This window comes from Anomaloglossus baeobatrachus, chromosome 1, assembly GCF_048569485.1.
Source record: "Anomaloglossus baeobatrachus isolate aAnoBae1 chromosome 1, aAnoBae1.hap1, whole genome shotgun sequence".
Classification (NCBI taxonomy): domain Eukaryota; kingdom Metazoa; phylum Chordata; class Amphibia; order Anura; family Aromobatidae; genus Anomaloglossus; species Anomaloglossus baeobatrachus.
The window spans coordinates 634,914,365-634,930,360 of NC_134353.1; positions in this window are offsets into that span (position 1 = coordinate 634,914,365).

A 15,996-nucleotide genomic window follows, 5' to 3' on the forward strand; every position below is an offset into this window, starting at 1 on the left:
CAGGTGTATATAGGGGTGTAGTATAATACAGGTGTATATAGGGGTGTAGTATATTACAGGTGTATATAAGGGTGTAGTGGTGTAGTATATTACAGGTGTATATGGGGTGTAGTGGTGTAGTATATTACAGGTGTAGTGGTGTAGTATAATACAGGTGTTTATAGGGGTGTAGTATAATACAGGTGTAGTATATAGGAGTGTAGTATAATACAAGTGTAGTATATAGGGGTGTAGTGATGTAGTATAATACAAGTGTAGTATATAGGGGTGTAGTGATGTAGTATAATACAAGTGTAGTATATAGGGGTGTAGTGATGTAGGTTATCACAGGTGTAGTATATAGTGATGTGCTGCAGTTTATTACAGGTGTAGTATATAGTAATGTAGCATATTACAGGTGTATATAGGGGTGTAGTGATGTAATATATAGTGGTATAGTATATAGAGGTGTAGTTTATTACAGGTGTAGTGTATACTGATGTATATTACAGGTGTAGTATGTGGCGGGTGTAGTGATGTAGTATATGGGGATTGTGTGTGTATGTATACATTGTGTGTATGTGTATATATATATTATACACGCACAGTATATATGCGTGTTTGTGTGTTTGTATATATATATATATATATATATGTAGAACCAAGTTAATTATATTAGTCCGGCCCTCTAAAACCATCCCAATTTCTCATGCGGCCCCATGGGAAAATTAATTGCCCACCCCTGCTCCAGGGTCTGATGTTCACACCAGGTGGGGCGGAGCCAGGCGGTTGGCCCCACCCACCGAGGAGTTCACAGGTCTGGAGGCAGGAAAAGTGACAGAGAATCGAGTAGACAGTGAGAGTGAGAGGTCAAAAACTGTCGGTGTCTGGGTAGGGGCCCAGACACAAACAGCAAGGTTGGTAGACAGTGGTGGCCGTCTGCAGGAGGTAGTGGACTTCTGCAAAACCGTAGGACCGGGGTCGGGCGGTGGCCCGCCGGTACCGAACCGGGGAGTGGAGTGAAGCTAAGCACACAGGCAGGGCCATTGGACCCCGACTAGGCTTGGAGCCGCCGACAACGGTCAAATCCGAGTGTGACCGGAACCCCAGGGGTCTCCCAACAACCAAGACCCAACAGAAGGCAACAGTCCACACCGTGAGGATATACAGCCACCGCCAAAGGCTAGAGATCCAAGGGCCAGCGCCTGCGAGCAAAACGGGCTCCTTTGGCACCTATACACCGGGGAGCGGACTACCGGTGGGCAACTACAGGAGTCAGAACATTCTAACAGGTGCAGGGAAAAACAGCCACCATCACACTGTCCGGGGAGAGCACAAACACTGCAGCCAGCTGCGGGACCCATCCATCCAGCCGTTTGGTTTACCAGAGACTCTGTCATTGACTGCCTGAGTGAGTACACCAGTGCCATCCGGCACCGCGCTGCGCTGCCCCTGCAACCCTGCATCCCAGCCATCCAGCCTCCCCGTTACACCACCGGGCCCCGGGACCACCAACCCCTACCCACGGAGGGGACAACATCCTAGCTGCTCCCTACCATCGCTCCCGGGATCCCCGCCACCAGCAGCGGTGGTGCCCTTTATCACCATGACCCATGGGTGGTGTCACAAACTATCTCCCTAAATAAACCACCCCCTTTTCACTTGTGGACGAGGAGCGCTGCTTGAGTACCCGGGTCCAGTCCCCCGCTCGAGCCACCGAGCAGCAGCAGAAGCCCCGGACCCGAGCATTTCGAGCACGTCCCCTCCGTCCGCGACAACTTGGCGTCACGAACAGGATAGAACCAATCTACCTACCGGTAGAAGTGCGCTTTGCAATCCCGGCCGGCGGTGTCCGGCCAAAAAATTTGAAGTGCCGCCATCTTTGGCGCGAAGATTTCCCGCTCGAGCGTCTTCCCCGAGCAGGGAAGGCGCGAAAGTGAAGCCCCGCCCCCAAAGAGGAAGTACTAAAAAAAAACCAGGGGGGGGGCGGGTGAAAGCCTGCCTCATGTAACCGAAGGCATAAGAAGCGGGGACGCCAGGACTCTGCTACACATCCGGTTCCTGGAAGCACAAGCGTCAGTATGTCCACCCCATCTGAAAACCCCGAGTCCCCAGAGCCTGCGCTCGGAACAGCGGCGTGGCTGAATGCTCAAGTGATGTTGCTGTGCTGTCGCAACCGGGCCCAGGTGCGTGACCTGCTGGATCGCTGGACTGCTGAACTGGAGGAGCTGGCTGCGGTTGTGCGGGCGCATGAGATAGAGGCTATGCTAGAGGAGCTGGTGAGTGACCCACGCCCTTATGTCCCCGAGGGACCAGCCGCTGCGGCTGAAGGACCCGGTCTATCCCCGGCCCCTGCAGGGCCCACTCCATCGCCCGTGCTGGCCGCCCTTACTGCCCCGCTCAGCCCGCCGCTCCCTATGGGGATGGCGGAGTCCGCGCTGACGCCCCGCCAGGGCCCGATGGCCCGAGAGGACGCCGGCCAACCAAATGCTGGAGCGGTTGACTCAGAAGAATCGATGGCGGTCCTCAGTGCACCGACCAATGACGAATCGCCTGCCACTGAAGAGCCACAGGTCTGGGCTCAGTTAGAAACCGTATCTGTCCTGCCGGGTCACGCCCTCAGCCCCCTGAAGTCAGATGACAGCGGCTCAGGGGCTGACACAGAGCCTGTCTCAGAGGAAGAAGGAGTCTTTGGCTTGTATAATATGGAGGCTACCTACATCCCTCGGAGTGGAAACAATGGATGCCGGGCGGCCCTTCCCCGGCGCGCCTGCCGCGTGCTGGAGGGGCTGGAGCCTGTGGTTCTTCACCTGGAGCAGGGCGAGGAGTATGGAAATGAACAATGATGGCAGCGGTTCACCGTTGCAACCCAGTTGTCCCGGTTGGGACCCCCAGCACCGTGTTTCCGTTAAATGAATGAACACCAATCACCTGAGTTTATCACCTCATCATCAACCAGTTGATTATGCCGGCCGTTGCCAACAAGTTGTCCCCGTAGGGACTCTATGTGTTTTCACCGCCCACATGAGGAACTACTCATGAACATGGCCGAGAACTTACAGGCCACCCACGAACTTGTGGGCTTGTAAATAGTTTGTGGGCCGTTTTCCGTGCCGCCTCCGGAGATTCAGATTGGAGGAAGGGCCCACAGCAGAGTAGGCTGGGACCCGGCCACCACCAGGACCGGTGGCCATCCTCCGGGGGTCAGGGGTCCCCCTGGACGTGGGGTCCCCTGAAGTGACAGCCGGGTGCGAGACAATGTACCCGTTCCCGCTTGGGTGACCTGGAACCGAGTTCCTGCTTCCGAACTGGGGAAGAGGGGTGCTGCCCGTTTCTTAGGGGCAGCATCAAGGTTTAGGTTACTTGGATGGGGAAGCGGATGACAGTGAACCCGTCCATTATTATTAAAAATGTTTATTAATGTTTGAAACGTTAAAGTGCCATGCCTCCCGTAAGGGAAGAACTACAAAATATGCTTGTGTTTTATGTTTTATATGTTAAATTATCTTTTACAGAAAAATAAAATCGGTGATGGATGGGCAGCCCGCGGACGGTCTGTATTTCACCAAGGGGGAATGTGACGCCCTGGACTAGCCAGGTAGTCACAGACATTACACCTCACACACCCCCTTCCCTAGACAGTCACAACAGTCAGACAAAAACCCTTGTTGCCTCCCTCCAGGGTCTGATGTCCACACCTGGTGGGGCGGAGCCAGTCGGTTGGCCCCACCCACCGAGGAGTTCACAGGTCTGGAGGCGGGAAAAGTGATAGAGAATCGAGTAGACAGTGAGAGTGAGAGGTCAGAAACTGTCGGTGTCTGGGTAGGGGCCCAGACACAAACAGCAAGGTTGGCAGATGGTGGTGGCCATCTGCAGGAGGTAGTGGACCTCTGCAAAACCGTAGGACCGGGGTCGGGCGGTGGCCCGCCGGTTCCGAACCGGGGAGTGGAGTGAAGCTAAGCACACAGGCAGGTCCATCGGACCCCGACTAGGCTTGGAGCCGCCGACAACGGTCAAATCCGAGTGTGACCAGAACCCCAGGGGTTTCCCAACAACCAAGACCTGACAGAAGGCAACAGTCCACACCGTGAGGATATACACCCACCGCCATAGGCTAGAGATCCAAGGGCCAACGCCTGCGGGCAAAACGGGCTCCTTCAGCACCTATACACCGGGGAGCGGACTACCGGTGGGCAACCACAGGAGTCATAACATTCTAACAGGTGCAGGGAAAGACAGCCACCATCACACTGTCCGGGGAGAGCACAAACACTGCAGCCGGCTGCGGGACCCGTCCATCCAGCCGTTTGGTTTACCAGAGACTCTGTCATTGACTGCCTGAGTGAGTACACCAGTGCCATCCGGCACCGTGCTGCGCTGCCCCTGCAACCCTGCATCCCAGCCATCCAGCCTCCCCGTTACACCACCGGGCCCCGGGACCACCAACCCCTACCCACGGAGGGGACAACATCCTAGCTGCTCCCTACCATCGCTCCTGGGATCCCCGTCACCAGCAGCGGTGGTGCCCTTTATCACCACGACCCGTGGGTGGTGTCACAAACTATCTCCCTAAATAAACCACCCCCTTTTCACTCGTGGACGAGGAGCGCTGCTCGAGTCCCCGGGTCCGGTCCCCCCAGGGCCGGCGTCAGCACCCGGCAAACCCGGGCAAATGCCGGGGCCCTGGAGAGCCGGGGGGGCCCACTCGGCCTCGTCAGTTCTCCTGTCCCTTGGCCGGGGCCCACTCGCCTTTACAGTTCTGCGGTCCCTGGCCGAGTTCCGGGGACCACAGTCCTCGGCAGCAATCTGCGGCGCCGTCACTTTAAGGCGCGCAGACATCCTGGTTTGAATTTCATCTGTGGGCGGAGCTACCGCCTTCTCAGTCCCACAGATGAAGGAGGCGAGCTTCTGTCCGGCGCTGTGTGGGCCCCCTCTCCACCGTGACCTAATCGGGTAAGTGCCCTCCCCGCCTCCCCATTATGGGCCCCGGTGAGCTGCTTCTAACCCCCCAGATGTATGCCCTGGCCCCTGCCAATCCCCCCCGCCGATTCCGCGGGTGCTGTCCCCGCCGAGCCGCGGGTGTGGGCCCCGCCGAGCCGCGGGTGCTGCCGCGGGTGCTGTCCCTGCCAAGCGGCGGGTGCTGCCGCGGGTGCTGTACCCACCGAGCCGCGGGTGTGGGCCCCGCCGAGCCGCGGGTGCTGTCGCCGCCGAGCCGCGGGTGTGGGCCCCGCCGAGCCGCGGGTGCTGCCGCGGGTGCTGTCCCTGCCAAGCGGCGGGTGCTGCCGCGGGTGCTGTCCCCGCCGAGCCGCGGGTGTGGGCCCCGCCGAGCCGCGGGTGCTGCCGCGGGTGCTGTCCCTGCCAAGCGGCGGGTGCTGCCGCGGGTGCTGTACCCACCGAGCCGCGGGTGTGGGCCCCGCCGAGCCGCGGGTGCTGTCGCCGCCGAGCCGCGGGTGTGGGCCCCGCCGAGCCGCGGGTGCTGCCGCGGGTGCTGTCCCTGCCAAGCGGCGGGTGCTGCCGCGGGTGCTGTACCCGCCGAGCCGCGGGTGTGGGCCCCGCCGAGCCGCGGGTGCTGTCGCCGCCGAGCCGCGGGTGTGGGCCCCGCCGAGCCGCGGGTGCTGCCGCGGGTGCTGTCCCCGCCGAGCCGCGGGTGTGGGCCCCACAGAGCAGCAGAGTTGTGTGCATTTGTCTGAATGTAGCAGAGTTGTGTGTGTTTGTCTGTATGTAGCAGAGTTGTATGTGTTTGTCTGTATGTAGTAGAGTTGTGTGTGTTTGTCTGTATGTAGCAGAGTTGTGTATGTGTTTGTCTGTATGTAGCAGAGTTGTGTATGTGTTTGTCTGTATGTAGCAGAGTTGTGTTTGTCTGTATGTAGCAGAGTTGTGTGTGTTTGTCTGTATGTAGCAGAGTTGTATGTGTTTGTCTGTATGTAGTAGAGTTGTATGTGTTTGTCTGTATGTAGTAGAGTTGTGTGTGTTTGTCTGTATGTAGCAGAGTTGTGTATGTGTTTGTCTGTATGTAGCAGAGTTGTGTATGTGTTTGTCTGTATGTAGCAGAGTTGTGTGTGTTTGTCTGTATGTAGTAGAGTTGTATGTGTTTGTCTGTATGTAGCAGAGTTGTATGTGTTTGTATGTAGCAGAGTTGTATGTGTTTGTATGTAGCAGAGTTGTGTGTTTGTCTGTATGTAGTAGAGTTGTGTGTGTTTGTCTGTATGTAGCAGAGTTGTGTGTGTTTGTCTGTATGTAGCAGAGTTGTATGTGTTTGTCTGTATGTAGCAGAGTTGTGTGTGTTTGTATGTAGCAGAGTTGTGTGTGTTTGTCTGTATGTAGCAGAGTTGTGTGTGTTTGTCTGTATGTAGCAGAGTTGTGTGTGTTTGTATGTAGCAGAGTTGTGTGTGTTTGTCTGTATGTAGCAGAGTTGTATGTGTTTGTCTGTATGTAGCAGAGTTGTGTGTGTTTGTATGTAGCAGAGTTGTGTGTGTTTGTCTGTATGTAGCAGAGTTGTATGTGTTTGTCTGTATGTAGTAGAGTTGTATGTGTTTGTCTGTATGTAGCAGAGTTGTATGTGTTTGTCTGTATGTAGCAGAGTTGTATGTGTTTGTCTGTATGTAGTAGAGTTGTGTGTGTTTGTCTGTATGTAGCAGAGTTGTGTATGTGTTTGTCTGTATGTAGCAGAGTTGTGTATGTGTTTGTCTGTATGTAGCAGAGTTGTGTGTGTTTGTCTGTATGTAGCAGAGTTGTGTGTGTTTGTCTGTATGTAGCAGAGTTGTGTATGTGTTTGTCTGTATGTAGCAGAGTTGTATGTGTTTGTCTGTATGTAGTAGAGTTGTGTGTGTTTGTCTGTATGTAGCAGAGTTGTGTATGTGTTTGTCTGTATGTAGCAGAGTTGTGTGTGTTTGTCTGTATGTAGCTGAGTTGTGTGTGTTTGTCTGTATGTAGCAGAGTTGTATGTGTTTGTATGTAGCAGAGTTGTATGTGTTTGTATGTAGCAGAGTTGTGTGTTTGTCTGTATGTAGTAGAGTTGTGTGTGTTTGTCTGTATGTAGCAGAGTTGTGTGTGTTTGTCTGTATGTAGCAGAGTTGTATGTGTTTGTCTGTATGTAGCAGAGTTGTGTGTGTTTGTATGTAGCAGAGTTGTGTGTGTTTGTCTGTATGTAGCAGAGTTGTGTGTATTTGTCTGTATGTAGCAGAGTTGTATGTGTTTGTCTGTATGTAGCAGAGTTGTATGTGTTTGTCTGTATGTAGCAGAGTTGTATGTGTTTGTCTGTATGTAGTAGAGTTGTGTGTGTTTGTCTGTATGTAGCAGAGTTGTGTATGTGTTTGTCTGTATGTAGCAGAGTTGTGTATGTGTTTGTCTGTATGTAGCAGAGTTGTGTGTGTTTGTCTGTATGTAGTAGAGTTGTATGTGTTTGTCTGTATGTAGCAGAGTTGTATGTGTTTGTATGTAGCAGAGTTGTGTGTTTGTCTGTATGTAGTAGAGTTGTGTGTGTTTGTCTGTATGTAGCAGAGTTGTGTGTGTTTGTCTGTATGTAGCAGAGTTGTATGTGTTTGTCTGTATGTAGCAGAGTTGTGTGTGTTTGTATGTAGCAGAGTTGTGTGTGTTTGTCTGTATGTAGCAGAGTTGTATGTGTTTGTCTGTATGTAGTAGAGTTGTATGTGTTTGTCTGTATGTAGTGGAGTTGTGTGTGTTTGTCTGTATGTAGCAGAGTTGTGTATGTGTTTGTCTGTATGTAGCAGAGTTGTGTATGTGTTTGTCTGTATGTAGCAGAGTTGTGTGTGTTTGTCTGTATGTAGTAGAGTTGTATGTGTTTGTCTGTATGTAGCAGAGTTGTATGTGTTTGTATGTAGCAGAGTTGTATGTGTTTGTATGTAGCAGAGTTGTGTGTTTGTCTGTATGTAGTAGAGTTGTGTGTGTTTGTCTGTATGTAGCAGAGTTGTGTGTGTTTGTCTGTATGTAGCAGAGTTGTATGTGTTTGTCTGTATGTAGCAGAGTTGTGTGTGTTTGTATGTAGCAGAGTTGTGTGTGTTTGTCTGTATGTAGCAGAGTTGTGTGTGTTTGTCTGTATGTAGCAGAGTTGTGTGTGTTTGTATGTAGCAGAGTTGTGTGTGTTTGTCTGTATGTAGCTGAGTTGTGTGTGTTTGTCTGTATGTAGCTGAGTTGTGTGTGTTTGTCTGTATGTAGCAGAGTTGTATGTGTTTGTATGTAGCAGAGTTGTGTGTGTTTGTCTGTATGTAGCAGAGTTGTATGTGTTTGTCTGTATGTAGTAGAGTTGTATGTGTTTGTCTGTATGTAGCAGAGTTGTATGTGTTTGTCTGTATGTAGCAGAGTTGTATGTGTTTGTCTGTATGTAGTAGAGTTGTGTGTGTTTGTCTGTATGTAGCAGAGTTGTGTATGTGTTTGTCTGTATGTAGCAGAGTTGTGTATGTGTTTGTCTGTATGTAGTAGAGTTGTATGTGTTTGTCTGTATGTAGCAGAGTTGTATGTGTTTGTCTGTATGTAGCAGAGTTGTATGTGTTTGTCTGTATGTAGTAGAGTTGTGTGTGTTTGTCTGTATGTAGCAGAGTTGTGTATGTGTTTGTCTGTATGTAGCAGAGTTGTGTATGTGTTTGTCTGTATGTAGCAGAGTTGTGTGTGTTTGTCTGTATGTAGCAGAGTTGTGTGTGTTTGTCTGTATGTAGCAGAGTTGTGTATGTGTTTGTCTGTATGTAGCAGAGTTGTATGTGTTTGTATGTAGCAGAGTTGTGTGTTTGTCTGTATGTAGTAGAGTTGTGTGTGTTTGTCTGTATGTAGCAGAGTTGTGTGTGTTTGTCTGTATGTAGCAGAGTTGTATGTGTTTGTCTGTATGTAGCAGAGTTGTGTGTGTTTGTATGTAGCAGAGTTGTGTGTGTTTGTCTGTATGTAGTAGAGTTGTGTGTGTTTGTCTGTATGTAGCAGAGTTGTATGTGTTTGTCTGTATGTAGCAGAGTTGTGTGTGTTTGTATGTAGCAGAGTTGTGTGTGTTTGTCTGTATGTAGCAGAGTTGTGTGTGTTTGTCTGTATGTAGCAGAGTTGTGTGTGTTTGTCTGTATGTAGCAGAGTTGTGTGTGTGTTTGTATGTAGCAGAGTTGTGTGTGTGTTTGTCTGTACGTAGCAGAGTTGTGTGTGTTTGTCTGTATGTAGCAGAGTTGTGTGTGTTTGTATGTAGCAGAGTTGTGTGTTTGTCTGTATGTAGCAGAGTTGTGTGTGTTTGTCTGTTTGTAGCAGAGTTGTGTGTGTTTGTCTGTATGTAGCAGAGTTGTGTGTGTTTGTCTGTATGTAGCTGAGTTGTGTGTGTTTGTCTGTATGTAGCTGAGTTGTGTGTGTTTGTCTGTATGTAGCAGAGTTGTGTGTGTTTGTCTGTCTGTATGTAGCAGACTTGTGTGTGTGTGTCTGTCTGTATGCAGCAGACTTGTGTTTGTGTGTGTGTGTCTGTCTGTAAGTGTATATGACTGTATAGATTTGTCTGTTTATATGTATTTTTGTGAGTTTGTCTTTAAATATGTATATGTACGTGTTCGTATCGGTGTCTGTGTGTGGATGGGGCCCACTGGGACTCTTCCGCCCGGGGCCCACAAAAACCTGGAGCCGGCCCTGGGTCCCCCGCTCGAGCCACTGAGCAGCAGCAGAAGCCCTGGACCCGAGCGTGGCGAGCACGTCCCCTCCGCCCGCGACAGTTACACACCAGAAAGTCTACACAAGAAAACACAAAGTGCAGATGAAAGGGGCATTGACCACCGGCCCGGGTGTGGGACCAGATACACCCGTCTGCGGCATCCGGCCACCATCACCTTGGTTTACCAAAGGACTTGTGAGATTTATTCAACTGTGAGTAACATTCCCGGCTTGACCGGGTGCGCCGGCCCCTGCCGTTATAATCCCCTGCACGGAGACATTGGGCCCCGGGGCATCCATCGCTGCCCACGGAGAGGTTAACATCCAGCTGCCAGTCCATCGCCCCCGGGAGCCCCACAGCAGCAGCGGTGGTGCTATATCTCACCACACACTGTGGGTGGCGTCACAGACAGTTTTCAACAACCCCCGTACAACTACTTCTCCCTTTTTTATTCGAAGTGTCCGCGTGACCCCCGGGTCCGGGAGAGTCCCTCAAGCCATACCGCAGATCCGGATCCGAGCAGCACGGCTTCTGGCGTGGGGGCGGCACATAAACATGCTATAGCATACAGTAGTAGATCGACAGTCATGGCCAAAAGTTTTGAGAATGACTCCAAAATTATATTTTCACATGATCTGTTACCCTCTGGTTTTTAATTGTTTGTCTGATGTTTACATCACATACAGAAATATAATTTCAATCATATTATGAGTACCAAAAGGTTATATTGACAGTTAGAATGAGTTAATGCAGCAAGTCAATATTTGCAGTGTTGACCCTTCTTCTTCAGGACCTCTGCAATTCTCCCTGGCATGCTCTCAATCAACTTTTGGACCAAATACTGACTGATAGCTGTCCATTCTTGCATAAGCAATGCTTGCATTTTGCCAGAATTTGTTGTTTTTTGTTTGTCCACCCGTCTCTTGATGATTGCCCACAAGTTCTCAATGGGATTAAGATCTGGGGAGTTTCCAGGCCATGGACCCAAAATCTCTATGTTTTGTTCCATGAGCCATTTAGTGATCACCTTTGCTTTATGGCAAGGTGCTCCATCATGCTGGAAAAGGCATTGTTGGGCGCCAAACTGCTCTTGGACAGTTGGGAGAAGTTGCTCTTGGAGGACATTCTGGTACCATTCTTTATTCATGGCTGTGTTTTTAGGCAAGACTGTGAGTGAGCCGATTCCCTTGGCTGAGAAGCAACCCCACACATGAATCGTTTCAGGATGCTTAACAGTTGGCATGAGACAAGACTGGTGGTAGCGCTCACCTCTTCTTCTCCTAATAAGCTGTTTGCCAGATGCCCCAAACAATCGAAAAGGGGATTCATCTGAGAAAATGACTTTACCCCAGTCCTCAGCAGTCCACTCCCTGTACCTTTTGCAGAATATCAGTCAGTCCCTGATGTTTTTTCTAGAGAGAAGTGGCTTCTTTGCTGCCCTCCTTGAAACCAGGCCTTGCTCAAGCAGTCTCCGCCTCACAGTGCGTGCAGAAGCACTCACACCAGCCTGCTGCCATTGCTGAGCTAGCTTGGCACTGCTGGTAGTCCGATCCCGCAGATGAAACAGTTTTAAGATACGGTCCTGGCGTTTGCTGGTCCTTCTTGGGCGCCCAGGAGCCTTTTTGGCAACAATGGAAGCTCTCTCCTTGAAGTTCTTGATGATGCGATAGATTGTTGACTGAGGTGCAATCTTTGTAGCTGTGATACTCTTCCCTGTTATGCCATTTTTGTGCAGAGCAATGATGGCTGCACGTGTTTCTTTAGAGATAACCATGGTTAACTGAAGAGAAACAATGATACCAAGCACCAGCCTCCTTTTAAAGTGTCCAGTGGTGTCATTCTTACTTAATTATGACTGATTGATCGCCAGCCCTGTCCTCATCAACACCCACACCTGTGTTAATGGAACAATCACTAAAAAAATTTGTTAGCTGCTCCTTTTAAGGCAGGAATGCAATGATGTTGAAATGCGTTTTGGGGGTTAAAGTTCATTTTTTTAGCCAATATTGACTTTGCAAGTTATTGCTGTTAAGCTGATCACTCTTTATGACATTCTGGAGTATATGCAAATTGCCATTAGAAAAACTTAAGCAGTAGACTTTGTAAAAATTAATATTTGTAGTATTCTCAAAACTTTTGGCCATGACTGTAGAGTATGTTCACACTGGTTGGATTTTGGTGTGAATCCACACCAAAATCCATACCATTTCATGCGTCTTTTGTCAGATTTTGCCGTGGTCTATAGCAGATTACACTTTTTCACATGACATGGTGAAATCCGCTGTGATTCTCCGCAAAAAGTCAAGATCAAGGAAATGCGGATTTTGATGCGAATTTGCTGCTTATTTTTCCCCTGTGGAAAATCAGCAACAAATCTGGTACATGGAAATGTACCCAAAGGCAGGACTAGACTTACAGTATGTGTTGGAGGCATTACATTGAACTGACAGTAAATGACACTGTCCCATCAGTGTATAGTTAATGTTATATATTGTAACTTATATACAGTTAGGTCCAGAAATATTTGGACAGTGACACAAGTTTTGTTATTTTAGCTGTTTACAAAAACATGTTCAGAAATACAATTATATATATAATATGGGCTGAAAGTGCACACTCCCAGCTGCAATATGAGAGTTTTCACATCCAAATCGGAGAAAGGGTTTAGGAATCATAGCTCTGTAATGCATAGCCTCCTCTTTTTCAAGGGACCAAAAGTAATTGGACAAGGGACTCTAAGGGCTGCAATTAACTCTGAAGGCGTCTCCCTCGTTAACCTGTAATCAATGAAGTAGTTAAAAGGTCTGGGGTTGATTACAGGTGTGTGGTTTTGCATTTGGAAGCTGTTGCTGTGACCAGACAACATGCGGTCTAAGGAACTCTCAATTGAGGTGAAGCAGAACATCCTGAGGCTGAAAAAAAAGAAAAAATCCATCAGAGAGATAGCAGACATGCTTGGAGTAGCAAAATCAACAGTCGGGTACATTCTGAGAAAAAAGGAATTGACTGGTGAGCTTGGGAACTCAAAAAGGCCTGGGCATCCACGGATGACAACAGTGGTGGATGATCGCCGCATACTTTCTTTGGTGAAGAAGAACCCGTTCACAACATCAACTGAAGTCCAGAACACTCTCAGTGAAGTAGGTGTATCTGTCTCTAAGTCAACAGTAAAGAGAAGACTCCATGAAAGAAAATACAAAGGGTTCACATCTAGATGCAAACCATTCATCAATTCCAAAAATAGACAGGCCAGAGTTAAATTTGCTGTAAAACACCTCATGAAGCCAGCTCAGTTCTGGAAAAGTATTCTATGGACAGATGAGACAAAGATCAACCTGTACCAGAATGATGGGAAGAAAAAAGTTTGGAGAAGAAAGGGAACGGCACATGATCCAAGGCACACCACATCCTCTGTAAAACATGGTGGAGGCAACGTGATGGCATGGGCATGCATGGCTTTCAATGGCACTGGGTCACTTGTGTTTATTGATGACATAACAGCAGACAAGAGTAGCCGGATGAATTCTGAAGTGTACCGGGATATACTTTCAGCCCAGATTCAGCCAAATGCCGCAAAGTTGATCGGACGGCGCTTCATAGTACAGATGGACAATGACGAACCCAAGCACACAGCCAAAGCTACCCAGGAGTTCATGAGTGCAAAAAAGTGGAACATTCTGCAATGGCCAAGTCAATCACCAGATCTTAACCCAATTGAGCATGCATTTCACTTGCTCAAATCCAGACTTAAGACGGAAAGACCTACAAACAAGCAAGACCTGAAGGCTGCGGCTGTAAAAGGCCTGGCAAAGCATTAAGAAGGAGGAAACCTGGTGATGTCCATGGGTTCCAGACTTAAGGCAGTGATTGCCTCCAAAGGATTCGCAACAAAATATTGAAAATAAAAATATTTTGTTTGGGTTTGGTTTATTTGTCCAATTACTTTTGACCTCCTAAAATGTGGAGTGTTTGTAAAGAAATGTGTACAATTCCTACAATTTCTATCAGATATTTTTGTTCAAACCTTCAAATTAAACGTTACAATCTGCACTTGAATTCTGTTGTAGAGATTTCATTTCAAATCCAATGTGGTGGCATGCAGAGCCCAACTCGCGAAAATTGTGTCACTGTCCAAATATTTCTGGACCTAACTGTATGTTTCTCTCTGCTCTCTATGATATTCGCTTTGATTTTTCAAGTGTTAGTTCCTATTCTATCCTGATAAGTTATGTAAAGTGATCTTGTAACACCTCCAACACCAAAATATGTTTCCAATTTTGACAACCATAAAAGACCAACTGTATAACCAGCTTTTGAGATTCTACACTGCAAAACAACAAAAGTATCCCAGTGTATCTAAAATGTACCTCCAGAGAAACGTACAAATGCCAAGTCCCAGTTTAGACAAGGATGTAAGCCAGAGGACTCAAACACGCGGCCCGCGGGCCCCATACGGCCCCTCAAGCTGCTTCTTGCGGCCCGCAGGCACGTGCCCCCCTTGACGATCGTGGTCGGTGCAGGGGCCGCAGCCTTCACTGCTCACTGTTTTTGTTTCAGATGAACATTTTATTGCTGCTGTGCAGAGTCAAGCTTTCTATGCACTAGTTGCCAATAAACCTATCAGAAGGTTGGTCACACACAGAATAGGCCCCCGCGTAACACCTTCCCTCACAGGGTTACACCAAAGCCAACAAAACCCTAGTCACCCCCCCCTACAGGGTAGGACAGGCACACCAGTGGGCAGGACCAGGCGGAAGGACAACGCCCACCTAGGGGTCTAGAGAACCCGAGGGCGGGAAAAGAGTTTTTGGAGTTCAAGTTTGGAGTGGAAAGGAGTAGGAGTGAGAGAGAAGAGGAGAGAGTGTAAGTGAAGTCAAAAAGGAAAGGCGTCAGGGTTGTAGCCCCGGCGTTCTGGCTAGGTGGCAGACGGTGGTCAGTGTCTGACAGGAGATGGGAAGACGGCTGCCGGAGATCCGAGGTAGACCGGGACAGGGTAGGAGCCCGCTGGTACCGATACCGGAATACCGACCCGGAAACCGTGCACAGAGGGGGTACCTGGACCCTGAAGCAGAGATCTGAACCACCGACTTTGTTAATTAACCAGTTGAGGACAGGATTACAGGTCCTGTCCCACCCAAAGTCCCGAAAGCAGACCAGCAGCTCATCACGGGGGATAGGGCATCCGCCAGGGCCCCTTTGGATCCCAAGAGTCTGCGGGCAAGGCTCCCACCTGAAGTTCTAGGAGCGGACTCCCGAGTTCCATACCAAGAAGTCCAAAAGAGAACTAAAGTAGTGCAGAGGAAAGTGACACAGACCATCACCCCGGGTGAGGGACCAGAATACACCCGGCCGTGGAGCTCCGGCCACTGGCACCTTGGTTTACCACGGACTTGCGTGATTTCTTAATAGTGAGTACACCAACATCTCCCGGTCCATCCGGGCGCGCCGGCCCCTGCAATCACCATCCTCAGCACAGAGACACTGGGCCCCGGGGCATCCATCCCTACCCCCGGAGGGTTAACAACAGCTAGCTGCCATCCTAACGCCCTGGGTGCTCCCCAATAGCAGCGGTGGTACCCCATTTTACCACACACCGTGGGTGGCGTCACGGACTGTATACAATATCCCTACATACCATCATCCCCCTTTTTATTTCGGAGTGTCCGTGATACCCCCGGGTCCGGAGACCCCTCGAGCCACACTGCAGATCCGGATCCGAGCAGCCCGACTGCTGATGTGGGTCGGTACAACATCATCATATGGGCTGCTCCATACTGTTTAAAGGCATAGTACTCTTAGTGTATGTAAACTTTTGACTTTGCAGAAAGTAATAAAAATGCCTTAAAACATTCTCTCTCATTATTCTGGCATTTGGCAAACATAAATAATTTTTATAATCATAACTGACCTAAAACACAAAAGGTTTATTTTCATTTCATGTCAGATAATGAGAAAAAAACCTGCATATGTGTCTTTTTAGATAGTGTATGTAAACTTCTGGTTTCAACTTATACAGTGTGTCCACCGGCATTAACTTGAGAACGGCAGCAGCTATAGGCATAGAAGTGGTGTCTAGGTAAAGTAGCCATGTGCTACGCAATGAAACCACCTATAGTGCCACCTGGTGGAAAACAACGGAGTTAGCATTTTTATCTTCAAAACGGAACGACATAGAGAAAAAAAGTGAATAAAAAAATTGTAGGGCATCATCAATTCAATACAATTCGACACCTTGCATACAGAAATGCTATGGTATGAAACCCATGACCCCCCCACATTGAATGCTAATCACGCATATGGCGCTCATTTAACTTTGATGCTCAAAGTGGCCACCGTCAGCTGCAATGCACATCTGGACTCTGGACATCATACTGTATCTTGATGCACGTTGT